Source organism: Microtus oregoni, unplaced genomic scaffold (assembly GCF_018167655.1).
Source record: "Microtus oregoni isolate MIOR12 unplaced genomic scaffold, Mior012 000009F_ref0000495, whole genome shotgun sequence".
NCBI classification, from domain to species: domain Eukaryota; kingdom Metazoa; phylum Chordata; class Mammalia; order Rodentia; family Cricetidae; genus Microtus; species Microtus oregoni.
The window spans coordinates 33,447,596-33,463,329 of record NW_024543068.1 but is presented as its reverse complement, the minus strand read 5'-3'; the positions used below and the strand labels follow the sequence as shown (position 1 = coordinate 33,463,329).

At 38.1% G+C, this 15,734-nt stretch overlaps 1 pseudogene; it reads right to left on the bottom strand.

The window, feature by feature from the left end:
* Positions 1 to 14,608, bottom strand: part of LOC121452153 — a 166,184-nt pseudogene extending 151,576 nt beyond the window's left edge.
* Between the last annotated feature and the right edge of the window lie 1,126 nt (positions 14,609 to 15,734).

The following is a 15,734-nucleotide window of genomic DNA, read 5'->3' as shown; positions in this document are numbered from 1 at the left end:
TTCTTTTGCCTCTTTTGTTTGAGTTCTGGTTTTTCATTTAAATTTTGTTTTATTTTTTACAGGAGAGGCTGCAGGGCAGTGAGCAGATGGGAGGGGACAATAGATAAGTAGAATCACAATGTATGATGTGAAATACACAAAAAAAATCAATAAAAGTAAAGATTATACAGATAGATGATAGATAGATAGATAGATAGATAGATGATAGATAGATAGATAGATAGATAGATAGATAGATAGATAGATAGATAGACATGGACAGCTAATTTCCAGGCAGAAAAGCAAAGGAGGAACTTCCAGGCAGAGATCTGAACTTGGGAAAGCAATCGTTATGCCCACAGAGTCAGGAGGCAGAGACAGAGGTAGATTTCGATATTTAGTATGTGAGTGTATCTTTGTGTGTCTCTCTCAGTGCATATATAAATGTGTATGCGTTCACAAATGTTACATTGTTATCCGTGTGTGTGCGGATATATACATCAGTGTGTGTGTTTTGGAAGGAAGAAATGGATGTTAAGGGTCTTCTGGAACTATTCACCTCACTTAGGGGGACAACTGAAAAGCACAGATTGGCTACACAAACTAGCCATGAGCATGCTGTATGCCCCTCTCTGTCTTCCTTCATTGCATGCATGATAAACACTTTACCTCCTGAACTCCTCCTTTTTTATTTATTTCTAGCTGACAGAACATGGATTGGTGCTGCCCACACTTAAGGTGAATCTTTCACTTTCATTATCTACGTCCATAAACCATTTTATAAATATACCTAGAGGTTTATCTATTGAGTGATTCGAGATCCTGTCACGTTGACAACACTGTCACTGCCAATAGATAGACATGCATATTAAGTCTAACTATTTGTAATTATTAAAGCTTGATATATAAACTAAAACTAATTGATATGCTGGTTTTCAAATAATTTAAATGGTAGGAAATCCCGATGTGGCATTTACTAATCTCTGTGTATGCCTAGTACATGATAGGAACATGTCAATTATTTTCAAAGGTAGTCTGACACTTTTGGTTGAGTTAATTCTGTATGCCTTTAAAAACAACAGCTTAAACAGGTGGCATGGAATCCCCCTGACTCAGGGAGCTCAAGCAGGAGAATCTTAAATTCAAGGCTTTTCAGAGATATAATGCCAGTCAAATCAAGCTTTGGAATCTTAAGGTGATCCTACCTCAAATTAAAAATGGGTTGAAGGTGTAGCTCATTGGTAGATCACTCACTGAGCACACACAATGTCAGGGTTGGAGGAGGAGAATGAGGGAAGAGGGAAGGAAGGAGGATAAAATAAAATGTCCTTTCCTGTGAAGGACAAGCCAGTGAAGAAGACCCCACCAAAACACAATGAAACCTGACTTCCAATGCTCTCAAACAGAAATAAAGAATCTTAGCCTGGAGAATGAAATATACCTTAGACTAGAATACTGGCATTGTGGTTACTTTTTAAATGAACACAAAGGGTATTTGTTGGGTTAAAATGTTAGAACTTTCTTTCAAACATAGCCCCCAAATTTTCTGTGAAGTAAGTATTTTGTAATTTTGCATTAGCTTGTTGACTCACCGTTGTCATAAGTCTCAGTCCTTGCTGTCCACAGCATTTGTCATGATATATCTGTTGTAAGGATTTAAATTTTCTTGCTTTTCATTACGCTGAAAACACCATACATGCTAGGAGTATTGTTACTCTCTATTCCTAGTATCCTACATTTTGCCTGATGTGAAGTCATTCAAATAAAATTAGTACTCATTTCCAAAATAGTAAATTAAAGTATGCAGCACACAGAGTGGCTAAGCTACAAAATTTTCACTGGGAAAATATGTCATAGCATCAAAATATTTAGTCAAAGGTTTTGGGTTGATGTCCACTTATAAATATCTTATCATTAGGTTTAACAAAGAATTCCTCTTTCTGTGTATTCACACCCAGTTCTCACTTCCTCCTTACATGAGGTCATAGAAACAAAGTTGAAGGGCCAAGTGTCTGTGCTTAGAACACATTCTCCAAACAAAGCAGTGTCTTCTGCTTGTCTGTAGACTTCACTTGCCCTAAGTGTCCCCATGCCTTGATGACTACAAACCTGTGTTGGCAGTGAAGACTATGAAGTTCATTTGGTGAAGAGGATCTTTTAAAGAATGTAAATGTTCATAGTAAAAGATTTCAAGTATATCATATGACTCTTAAAGATTTGTTGAGGCAAGCGATTTAGTAATGCTGCTAACTTACGCATTACACATTCCGTGTAAGTCAGAGCCAGATATAGTGAATATGTATTGATGCAAAGCTCAGCTCATGAACTTATAACCATGAGACACAGACTCATAATTTATTAAAAGCCATCATGTTCCAGGAAATATGATGAATAATCCACTCTCCAAACGCCTGAGAACGAAATGCAATGCTTTTGCAGCAGACAGACTTCTGCTGAATCCACATGAAGGCTCCTCATGTATATTTAATAGCAAAGCCGGTTGTTTCATGCAGACATTCTCTGAACAGAGATAAAATGAATAGAGCTGTATCAGAAATGAAAGATAGCTGTCTCACAGAGCTGACTACAGAGAGATCTAAAATCATAAGGGAAGAATGGGATTCAATGAAGGCATCAAATCAAGTCAGAGACAACACAAGAGCAGGTTCAGAAGGTTTGATAGACATTCAAGATAAAATGCAGAGTAACTTCTACCTCAGTGAAAGCAATTTCTTCCTTTGTGAAGCAAGAGTGGCTGTTTTTTCTCTAACTTTAGAAGACCCAGAGAAAGAGGTGGCATTCTAATGCGAAATGACAAAGGCTAGGACAGAATAGACAGAACACTTCCAAAGGTGACTCATATGGCACAATCTACTCCCCTGTTCGTTGTTTCATATAATTCCATCTGTGGTTGTATTCTTATACCCTCAACTGATAGTGCCTTCCAGAGGGAAGGTTAATAAGGTACTAAGGACTGATCTAGTAAAAGCCTATCAAGAAGTTCTCCTGTAAAATCTTGTCTTGGAAAAGGCAAATTTTGTCACAAAGAATTTTTCCTTAAGAACAATTATTAATGACAACTATCATAGTTCAAAAGCATCATAAGTTGTCTCCAATGTGATGAAAATAATTTCTCTGTTTAATTCACATCTTTATAATTCTGCTTTGATGGACTTATTCTTATGGGAAAGAGTATTATGTGTCAATGCTCACAGAGTCTTGGAAGGTGAGATTAGGGTTTTCAGAGGTCTTAGTGGTCTGAATCAGTCTTAATTAGGCAAAGAAGGGAACTCTGAGCTATGCACAGCTGTTGCGCTGACTGGCTTTCAGAATGCAAGTGTTTGCTAAGAAGGTTGGCTGCACAGCTGCAGAGGGATCTCTTGCCTAGGTGCCGCCTGGTTTTAAGGCAAAGCTTCCTGAGCCTTGGCCTCCACACAGTTCTGTTTTTAGAGATTTACTACCATAGGATTCAGGCATGAAAATGGATGCTGCAAAGCAGGTTAGAATTCTGAAAAGATGAAAAGTTAAAATTGTTTTCCAAGGATTAGGATAGATTTTGAAAATAGCGAAAACGGAATCTTTAAATTCCGTGGTAAGTATCTGCAAACACAAAAATACGAATCTTTCATGAGATAGATTGTTAATTTGCATCTAGAAGTCTAGAAATTTAATAGAAAATTATCATAATGACCTCTTAAACTTAGATGCACTCAGAATATAATGCTTAACTTTCTTCCAGTATGAATAAAGTAGATATCTCTGGCTGTTTTATATAAGCAATGGTCAGAATATCAAACAAGTAACTATACATTATACTAACACAGCATGTATCCATAAGTAATTTGAAAATATATATGCAAACTAGGCATGGTAGTGAACACCCATCATCCTAGAACTAAAACGACAACATCAGAAATATCTTAAATTTCAAACAAATCTGAGAAATCAAGAAGACGGCATCTAGTAAACACAAGGGCTGGGTACAGAGCTCAAGCGTATTGAGATGACCGTCCAGTTTTTGATTTTCAGACAATTTATATGGGTTACATTTATCAAATTAATAGCTAAGTAACAATCCACTCTTTAAATATTTTCCTTATCCATTTATCTGTTGAGGGATATCTAGGTTTCCAATTTCTGGGTATTGTGAATTGAATAGCATTGAACATTGCTGAGTAAAAGTCTCTGTGGTAGGATGAAGTATCCATTGGTATATGGCTAACAGTGGTATTGCTGGATTTTGTAGTAGTTCCATTGCCCTGTTCTTGAGGTATCACCACACTGATTTCCATTGTGATTGTACAATTTTGTATTCCACTTGTCATGGCTTCGTAGTTAGTAGTAATCTGCTCTCATTCTGTAGGCTGCTGCTTTGTCTTAATGATGGTGACCTTCCTTATATAAAAATCAGGTGTTCATACATGTTCTGATTCATCTTTTGGTCTTTAATTCTATTTCAAAATTTGTTAGCACAGGAAATTTTAAGCTCTCCTAGATTTCTGCGATTCTGCATAAAGTTGAAAATTACTCCTTCAAAATCTGTGAAGAATTGTGTTGAAATTTTGGGGGGATTGTATTGAATTTGTAGACTGTTTTGGGTGGATGGCCATTTTTACTGTTTTAATCCTACTGATTCTCCCCAAATCATTAGAGATCTACCTGTCAATCTCTTTTTATTTCTGTTTTCCTTTTGTTTGTATTTTGTTAATTTTGTTAATTTCAACCCTGAGTTTGATTATTTCTTGCTGTCTACATGTTTTAGTTGTGATTTATTTTTTTTTCAAGAACCATGATTCTCAACCTGTGGATTGTAACCCCTTGCATGGTCAAACAACCCTATCACAGGGGTCACCTATCAGAAAACACAGGTGTTTACATTACAAATCATACCAGGAGCAAAATTATAGTCATGAAGTAGCAGCAAAGATAATTTTTTGCTTGGGGGTCAGCACAACATGAAGAACTGCACTGTACTGAAGGGTCACATCATTAGGAAGATTGAGAACCACTGCTCTAGAGCTCTCTCAGCTGTGCCGTTACATTGCTGATATGAGATCACTCAAATTTTCTGTTTGCAGGCACTTCTTGCCATAAACTTTCCCCTTAGAACCACATGCATTGTGTTCCATTGTTGTGTATCATTTCATTCAACCCCAGAAAGTCTTCGATTTCTTTTTAATTTCTCACTTTTCATTCACTAGAGATTTGCTCAGTTTCCAAGAGTTTGTAAGCTTTCTCTTGTTTCTGCTGTAGATATGTAGGCTTAATACATGGTATTTGGAGATGATGGATAATGTTATCTTAGTTCTCTTGTTTCTGTTGGGATTTGCTTTCTTTTGTCAGTTTTGGAGAAAATTCTATGAGATCTTTTGAAGTTCTCATATTTTTTGTTTTTAAGTGACATGGTCTGGAATTATCTGTCAGATTGTCTAGATGATTTTTCGGTTAGTGAAAGTGAGGTACTGAAGTCTCCCTCCGGCAGTATGTAAGGGTTAATATGTGATTAAAATTGTTGTAGAATTTATTTTACAAACTTGGGTGCCCTTATGTTTGGGGTATATAAGTTAAGAACATCCTCATGGTGGCTTTTTCCTTTGATAGGTATGCAGTATCCTTCTGTATCTATTCTGATTAGTTATAGTTTGGACTATTTTTTCAGTTATTAAAATGGCTACACCAGTTTGTTTTTTATGTCCATTTTTCTGCAATAAATTTTTCTGACCCAATCCTTTACCCTGAGCTGATAACTATCCTTGTTGTTAAGGTATGTGTCTTGTATGAAGCAGATGAATGGGTACTGTTTACACATATATTCTGTTGGTAAGTGCCTTTTATTAGGAAATTGAAAACATTGGTTTTAAAGGCTTTCAATGAAAAATATTTATTGATTCTTATTAGGTAGTTGTTCATTATGGTGGTGGTGGTGCTGGTCATGGTGATGGTGGTGGTGGTGGTGTGTGTGTATGTGTGTGTGTGTCTGCATTTCTCATCTTATTATTTGCTCTTATGAGACTATTTATTCTTTGGGTTTTCTAGGGTACAGTCAACTTTTCAGTTGGAGCTTTCCTTCTATCACCTTCTATAGGGTTAGGTTTATAAAAATATATTGCTTAAATTTTATTTTATCAAGAAATGTCTTATTATCTCTACTGATTATGGTTGGAAATTTTATTTGGTTTAGCAGTCTTGGCTGGTGTCTTTTGTCATATCTAGTTGGTACAACTTTTGTCCTAGCCCTTCAAGCTGTTAGAATCACCATTGAGAAGCTACGGGCTATTCTAACAGTTCTGTAGTAATAGGAGTGGCGGGCTGTGTCCCGCCATCAGCCCGCCCCCACGGCTAGCTTTTCCCGAAATAATTACACGGAAACTGTATTCTTTTAAACACCGCTTGGCCCATTTCTATCTAGCCTCTTCTAGGCTAGCTCTCACACCTGGCCTAGCCCATTTCTACTAATCTGCTGTAGCCCATGAGCTGGCTTACCAGGAATGATCTTAACCTGCGTCTGCCTGGAGTGGCAGAATCATGGCTACTCCTCGACTCAGCTTCTTTCTCCCAGAATTCTGTTCTGTTTACTCCGCCTACCTATGTTTTAACCTATGAGGACCAAGCAGTTTCTTTATTGCTTAACCAATGAAATCAACAGATTGATATATGACACACAGTTCTGCCTTTATATCAATTTGTATTTTTCCTTTTCATATTTTAATATTCTTTTTTGGTCTGTATGTTTAGTACATTGATTATTGTGTGTTTAGTAGAATTTCTTTTATGATCTAGTCTATCTTGTATTCTGTCAATACTTGAATCTTTATAGACATCTCTTTCTTTAAGTTAGGAAAATTTTCTTTTTTCTTTTTTTTTTACTTTGTCTAGTCAATTTTCTCTGTCTTTGATTGGGTTTCTTCTTCTTCTTTTGTTCCTAGTATTCTTAGAATTCATGGTATTCTGTTTTCATGGATGTTTAGTACCATGATTTTAAAAGTTTTGAAGACTTAAATTTTTTGTTGACTGAGGTATATATTTCTTTTTTTTTCTTTTTACTACCAAGATTAAGTTTATTGGGAAATATGCCATGTTGTTAAAATGTTATACAGATACCTTCCCATTTTTCAGATACGTAAATAAAAAATCATGACAAAGATTTTTAGACATTTCTTTCAGTATCTTGTCTATGATTTACAATTAGACATTCATGTTACATCATAATTCTGCACTTGCTTGTAATATATATTATATATGTATATGTATAAATATATGTGAATAAAGGTTCCACAAAAAATATCATGCAGTAAAAACTTCCATTTTCTTTTCTTTTTTTTATTGAGAAAAGAAAAAAAAACAAATTTCCTCCTCCTCCCAGCCTCCCATTTCCCTCCCCCTCCTCCCACACTTCTCCCCCTCCTCCCACCCTTCTCCCCCTCCCCCCACTCCTCTCCCCCTCCCTCTCGAGCCCAAAGAGCAGACAGATTTCCCTGACCAGTGGTAAGTCCTAGGTCCTCCCCCCTCCGTCCATTTCTAGGAAGGTGAACATCCAAACTGGCTAGGCTCCCACAAAGCCAGCACTTTACGTAGGTTCAAAACCCCGTGCCATTGTCCTTGGGTTCTCATCAGCCCTCATTTTTCGCCATGCTCAGAGAGTCCAGTTTTATCCCATGCTTTTTCAGTCACAGTCCAGCTGGCCTTGGTGAGCTCCCAATAGATCAGCTCCACTGTCTCAGTGGGTGGGTGCTCCCCTCGTGGTCCCGACTTCTTTGCTCATGTTCTCCCTCCTTCTGCTCCTCATCGGGACCTTGGGAGTTCAGTCCAGTGCTCCAGTGTGGGTCTCTGTCTCTGTCTCCATCCATCACCAGATGAAGGTTCTATGATGATATGCAAGATATTTGTCAGTATTGCTCTAGGATAGGGTCATTTCAGGTTCCCCATCCTCAGCTGCCCAAGGAACTAACTGGGGACCTCGGCTTGGGCATCTGGGAGCCACTCTAGGTTCAAGTCTCTTGCCAACCCTAAGGTGGCTCCCTTAACTAAGAATTGTGCTTCCGTGCTCCCCCATCCAACCTTCCTTCATCCCAATCCTCCCCCTTCCCCAAGCTCCCCCCATTCTCCCCCTATCCGCCCTCTCTCCCCATCTCCCCTTACCCCCATCCCACCCCACCCCCAAGATCTCAATTTTCTCCCCGGCAATTTTGTCTACTTCCCATAGCCAAGAGGACAACTATATGCTTTTCCTTTGGTTCACCTTCTTACTTAGCTTCTTTGGGATCACCAATTGTAGACTCCGTGACCCTTGTTTATGGCTAGAAACCAATTATGAGCGAGTACATCCCATGTTCATCTTTTTGGGTCTGGGTTACCTCACTCAGGATAGTGTTTTGTATTTCCATCCATTTGCATGCAAAATTTGAGAAGTCATTGTTTTTTACCGCAGCATAGTACACTAATATGTAGATATTCCACACTTTCTTCATCCATTCTTCCATTGAAGGGCATCTAGGTTGTTTCCAGGTTCTGGCTATTACAAATAATACTGCTATGAACATAGTTGAACAAATGCTCTTGTCATAAGATAGGGAATCTCTTGGGTATATTCCCAGGAGTGGTATTGCTGGGTCCAGGGGTAAGTTGATCCCGAATTTCCTGAGAAACCGAAACACCGATTTCCAAATTGGTTGCACAAGATTGCATTCCCACCAGCAATGGATGAGGGTTCCCCTTCCTCCACAGCCTCTCCAGCAAAGGCTATCATTGGAGTTTTTTATTTTAGCCATGCTGACAGGTGTAAGATGATATCTCAAAGTTGTTTTGATTTGCATTTCCCTGATTGCTAAGGAGGTTGAGCATGACCTTAAGTGTCTTTTGGCCATTTGAACTTCCTCTGCTGAGAATTCTCTGTTCAGTTCAGTGCCCCATTTTTTAATTGGGTTAATTAGCATTTTAAAGTCTACTTTCCTGAATTCTCTATATATTTTGGAGATCAGACCTTTGTCTGTTGCGGGGTTGGTGAAGATCTTCTCCCAGTCAGTAGGTTGCCTTTTTGTCTTGGTGACAGTGTCCTTTGCTTTACAGAAGCTTCTCAGTTTTAGTAGGTCGCATTTATTCAATGTTGCCCTTAAAGTCTGTGCTGTTGGGGTTACACATAGGAAGCGATCTCCTGTGCCCATCTCCTGTAGGGTACTTCCCACTTTCTCTTCTATCAGGTTCAATGTGTTCTGACTGATAGTGAGGTCTTTAATCCATTTGGACTTGAGTTTTGTGCATGGTGATAGATATGGGTCTATTTTCATTCTTCTACAGGTTGACATCCAGTTATGCCAGCACCATTTGTTAAAGATGCTTTCTTTCTTACACTGTATACTTTTGGCTCCTTTATCAAAAATGAGGTGTTCATAGGTTTGTGGGTTAAAATTCGGGTCTTCTATCCGATTCCATTGGTCGACTTCTCTGTTTTTATGCCAGTACCACACTGTTTTCATCACTGTAGCTCTGTAATAGAGTTTGAAGTCAGGGATGGTAATACCTCCAGACAATCCTTTATTGTATAGGATTGTTTTGGCTATCCTGGGTTTTTTGTTTTTCCATATAAAGTTGATTATTGTCCTCTCAAGATCTGTGAAGAATTTTAATAGGACCCTGATGGGGATTGCATTGAATCTATAAATTGCCTTTGGTAGAATTGCCATTTTTACTATGTTGATCCTCCCAATCCAACAGCAAGGGAGGTCCTTCCATTTTCTGGTATACTCCTCAATTTCTTTCTTCAGTGCCTTAAAGTTCTTGTCAAATAGATCTTTCACTTCCTTGGTTAGAGTTACCCCAAGATATTTTATGCTGTTTGTGGCTATTGTGAAAGGTGAAGCTTCTCTGATTTCCCTCTCTGCTTCCATATCCTTTGTGTATAAGAGGGCGACTGATTTTTTGGAGTTGATCTTGTATCCTGCCACATTACTAAAGCTGTTTATCAGCTGTAAAAGTTCTTTGGTGGAGTTTTGGGGGTCGCTTATGTACACTATCATATCATCTGCAAATAACGAAAGTTTAACTTCTTCCTTTCCAATTCGAATCCGCTTGATCCCCTTATGTTGTCTTATTGCTATTTCTAGAACTTCAAGTACTATATTGAAGAGATATGGCGAGAGTGGACAGCCTTGTCGTGTTCCTGAGTTTAGTGGGATGGCTTTAAGTTTCTCTCCATTTAATTTAATGTTAGCTGTCGGCTTGCTATATATAGCTTTTATTATATTTAGGTATGACCCTTGTATCCCTAATCTCTCCAATACTTTTATCATAAAGGGGAGTTGAATTTTGTCAAATGCTTTTTCAGCATCTAATGAAATGATCATATGGTTTTTTCTTTCAGTTTATTTATATGCTGGATTACATTGATAGATTTTCGTATGTTGAACCAGCCCTGCATCACTGGGATGAAGCCTACTTGATCATAATCGATAATTTTTCTAATGTGTTCTTGGATTCGGTTTGCCAGTATTTTGTTGAGGATTTTTGCATCGAAGTTCATGAGTGAGATTGGTCTATAATTTTCTTTCTTGGTTGAGTCTTTGTGAGGTTTTGGTAACAGGGTAACTGTAGCTTCATAAAAGGAATTTGGCAATGACTCTTCTGTTTCTATATTGTGAAATACATTAAGGAGTATTGGTATTAGGTCTTCTTGGAAGTTCTGGTAGAATTCCGCATTGAAACCATCTGGTCTTGGGCTTTTTTTTGGTAGGGAGGTTTTTGATAACCTCTTCTAATTCTTCACGACTAACAGGTCTATTTAGATTGTTCACCTGGTCCTCGTTTAACTTTGGTATATGGTATTTATCTAAAAAAGTGTCCATTTCTTTTACATTTTCCAGTTTTGTGGCAAATAGGCTTTTGTAGTAAGATCTAATGATTCTCTGAATTTCCTCTGTGTCTGTGGTTATGTCCCCCTTTTCATTTCTGATCTTATTAATTTGCAAATTCTCTCTCTGCCGTTTGATTAGTTTGGATAGGGGTTTGTCAATCTTGTTGATTTTCTCCAGGAACCAGCTTTTTGTTTCATTGTTTCTTTGGATTGTTTTCTGTGTTTCTATTTTGTTGATTTCAGCCCTCAGTTTGATTATTTCCAGTCTTCTACTCCTCCTAGGTGAGTCTGCTTCTTTTTTTTTTTCTAGAGCTTTCAGTTGGGCTGATAAGTCTCCAATGTGAGCTTTCTCTGTTTTCTTTAAGTGGGCACTTAGTGCTATGAACTTTCCTCTTAGGACTGCTTTCATAGTGTCCCATCTGTTTAAGTATGTTGTTTCTTTATTTTCATTGAATTCAAGGAAGACTTTAATTTCTTTCTTAATTTCTTCCTTAATCCAGGTATGGTTCAGTAGTTGACTGTTCAGTTTCCATGAGTTTGTAGGCTTTTGGGGGGTAGCATTGTTGTTGAATTCTAACTTTAATCCATGGTGATCTGATAAGACACAGGTGGTTACTAATATTTTTTTGTAACTGTGGATGTTTGCTTTGTTACCGACTATGTGGTCAATTTTTGAGAAGGTTCCATGAGCTGCAGAGAAGAAGGTATATTCTTTCCTATTTGGGTGGAATGTTCTATAGATGTCTGTTAAGTCCATTTGATCCATTACCTCCATTAATTCTCTTATTTCTCTGTTAGGTTTCTGTCTGATTGACCTGTCCATTGGTGAGAGAGGAGTGTTGAAGTCTCCTACTATCAGTGTGTGTGGTTTGATGGCTGCCTTGAGTTTTAGCAATGTTTCTTTTATGTATGTGGGTGCTTTTATATTAGGGGCATAGATGTTCAGAATTGAGACTTCATCCTGCTGAACTGTTCCTGTTATGAGTATAAAATGCCCCTCTCCATCTCTTCTGATTGATTTAAGTTTGAAGTCAACTTTGTTAGAGATTAGTATGGCCTCACCTGCTTGTTTCTTAGGTCCATTTGCTTGATAAGCCTTTTCCCAGCCCTTTACTCTGAGTAGTGCCTGTCTTTGTGGTTGAGGTGTGTTTCTTGTAAACAGCAGAATGTTGGATCCTGTTTTCGTATCCAATCTCTTAGCCTGTGCCTTTTAATAGGTGAGTTGAGTCCATTGACATTAAGTGATATTAATGACCAGTGGATGTTAACTCTGGTCATTTTTTTAGTCGTAGAGTCTGTGTGTTTCCCTTCTTTGATTTGTGTTGGTGAAGGGTCTCTAGATGTCTGAGTTATTGTGGTCATTGTTGGACTCCTTGGTTAGTGATTTTCCTTCTATTACTTTCTGTAAGGCTGGATTTGTGGCTGCGTATTGTTTAAATTTGTTTTTATCCTGGAAAATTTTATTTTCTCCATTTATAGTGAACGAAAGCTTGGCTGGGTATAATAATCTGGGCTTGCATCCATGGTCTCTTAGTTTCTGGAGTACATCTATCCAGGACCTTCTGGCTTTCATGGTTTCCATGGAGAAGTCAGGTGTAAGTCTGATAGGTTTACCTTTATAAGTAATTTGGCCTTTTTCCTTTGCAGCTCTTAATATTCTTTCCTTATTTTGTATGCTTTGTGTTTTGATAATTATATGGCGAGGGGATGTTTTTTTTTTTGATCCAGCCTATTTGGTGTTCTGTATGCTTCTTGAACCTTCATAGGTATATCTTTCTTTAGGTTGGGAAAGTTTTCTTCTATAATTTTATTAAATATATTTTCTGGACCATTGAGCTGCACTTCTTCTCCTTCTTCTACTCCTATTATTCTTAGGTTTGGTCTTTTTATTGTGTCCCATATTTCCTGAATATTTTGTGATGAGAGTTTGTTGGACTTGCTGTTTTCTTTGATCAGAGTGTTTATTTTCTCTATGGTATCTTCAGAATCTGAGATTCTTTCTTCTATCTCTTGTATTCTGTTGGTTATGCTTGTTTCTGTAGACTCTGTTTGTTTACTTAAATTTTCCATGTCCAGCCGGCCCTCTGTTTGTGTTTTCTTCTTTGCCTCCATTTCAGTTTTCAAGTCTTGCACCATTTCCATTATCTGTTTGATTGTTTTTCCTTGGTTTTCTAGGGTATCATTCACCGATTTATTCAGTTCTTCAAACTTTCTGTTATATTTCTCATCCATTTCTATAAGGGCATTTTTTACATGCTGTTTAAGGGTGTCAATCACTTTCATGAAGTCAATCTTTTCTACTTCTTCTTGATTAAGGTGTTCATGTCCTCCCGTTGTGAGGTCGCTGGTTTCTGGTGGCTTCCTGTTGCTTTTCAGCTTGTTGGGCGAATTCTTGCCTTGGCGTCTGCCCATCTCTTCTTGCAAATGCTCCCTTATGGATCTTCTTTACCGGATCAGGTCTCCTTGCCTACCCAATGCTGGCTCTCCCCAACGTTGTCTCTCCCCAACGCTGGGTCTCCCCAACACTGGGTCTCCTGGCGCCGAGAGATCAGGCCTCTGTGCTGGTGGGCAGGTGGCAAACAAAGTGCCTACCCTGCTTGGTGCAGGCAGGCCATAGAAACAAAGAGCGAGGTATCTATTTCTTCTATTGTGTCTTCATTCCTGAGATTCTTTCATCTCGTATATTCTGTTGGTGAGGTTTCTGAAACTTCTGAAGTTTCTGTTCTAGTTCCTAAATTTTTGATTTCTAGATTTCTGTCAGTTAGAGGTTTCTCTATTGATTGTACTTCCATTTCAATTCTTCAAATGTTTTATTAACTTCCTTCCATTGTTTGTTTGTGGTTTTATTAAGGGATTTATTCATTTCCTTATTAATAACCTCATTTTCACAAAGGCCATTTTAAGGTACTTTTAAGGTCTTTGTCTTATACTCTTTCTTTTTTTTGGGGGGGGGGTGGTTCATGGCCTGCACTGATATAAATGTTAGGCTTTCATATTGTCATGGCTGTTATTGATTTGCTTTTTAGGCTGGTAGCTAATGCATCTGGGATTGTGATGGCTATAACTCTAAGTACTAGTATTTGGTCTTGTCTGGTCTTGTCATTGTTGCATATGTGTTTGGTGGCTTAGTTTCTATTAATTTCTCTGCTTCTTAGGATTGTATGGTTGTTATGTGTTTCATATAAAGAATTCTACTGGGATCCTGCTTGGTGTGGTCACTGGGGTTCTTGGTAAGTGTTTCTAGCTTTTCTTTTTTTTTTTTAATTTTTGTGGTGTTATTTAAACACAAATAAAACGTGCACACAAGCCATCTACTCATTCTTTCGCTGCACAGCCTGGCATTGGGATTGGTGACTCTGATGGCCAGCTGTGCTGCTCTTTCCACAATGGCTTTTCGGTTCTTGGAGGAAACATTGTGAGCAATCTCAGAACAGTAAGACTTGTTGCACATCAGCAGCACCTCCAACTCCTTGAAGTTGTGGACCAGAAACTTCCGGAAGCCGCTAGGCAGCATGTGCTTGGTTTTCTTGTTGCTCCCATAACCAATGTTGGGCATCAGGATCTGGCCCTTGAATCATCTCCTCACCCTGTTGTCAATACCTCTGGGTTTTCGCCAGTTTCGTTTAATCTTGGCATATGGGACTGACTGGTGCCGGATGAACTTCTTGGTCCTCTTTTTGACGATCTTGGGCTTCACCAGAGGCCGGAAGCCAGCCATGATGCCGCAAAGGAGATGGCAGCCACCTCGCAGGTAGCGCCGAGGAAGAAGGAAGGGGCAGTGGCGCGCCTAGCTTTTCTAAGTTACACTTGAAAATGAGGATGGGCTGGGAGTCCGGAATGAGTGGTTCCCCATGAGGGAAGAAAGAAAAAGGCTACACAAAGAAGTATAGATGTACCATGATGAGTTACCAAGAGACTGATATATGTGAAAGTGAAAATACAATTGGTATAAATAAAAAATTGAATTCTCAGTTTGTATAATGTCAGATTTTCACTGTTTTTCATAAATTTGATCTGTATTTTTAATATTCTTAGGATAAAAATTTGTAGCCCTTGTGATTTCTCCTCTGCTTTTCAACAGACAAGTCCATCAGATATAATGAATATAACTACAAGTTTGATAAAATATCATATGCTGCTAAATATATAAAACATTCAACAGCTAAGAAAGTTTAATCAGAAAAGGACAGTGCAAGGTACACGGTGGACCACTAGCCGTGAACAAAGGAATAGATTATTTAGAAGACTTTCCTATCTGTGTTATTTGAATAAGGGAAAATTTCATCTTTGGCTCTAAACATATTACCCAAAACTTAGTATTTTGGGCGAGAGCAAATGATTACTCTTGCAACTCTATTGAAAATAACAGCAGTTAAGTAAAACCCATTTAGTCACCACTTTTGAGGTCTAGGATGACCTTGAAATTTAACTAAAGAACAAAGCGTAATTTCTCAATTCTACGCCATTACTAAGTTAAATTTGGTACTTAAAGAAAAGCGCCTATTCAGTTCTAATAAGCTGGAAGAGTAGTAGAAGATGAGACAAGGAAGAACTGCTTAAGTCTTTGAAATAATGTATAACTCTTCTGATAGTGGGTGTGTATTTCATTCAATACCCATATCTGAAGTTTGCCTTTCCTACATCCTAGAAACCGTCCCCAGAACTATTTCCTGTAGATATATTTATAGCAATGACACTAATTTATAGGGCCATATATAACCATTTTCTCATAGTCCTCTCCAGCTCCTGATATAGGACTAATTTAAATGACAAAAATCTAAAGCGGGACTGTGCCATATTTCTAGTTTCTTGAACATAAAATTTTGTTCGGCTTATCGGAGATAAGATGACACAGAATGCTTCTTCATTAAGTGCTCAGTAAACTATCCATGCTCTCTGTCAGGCATAA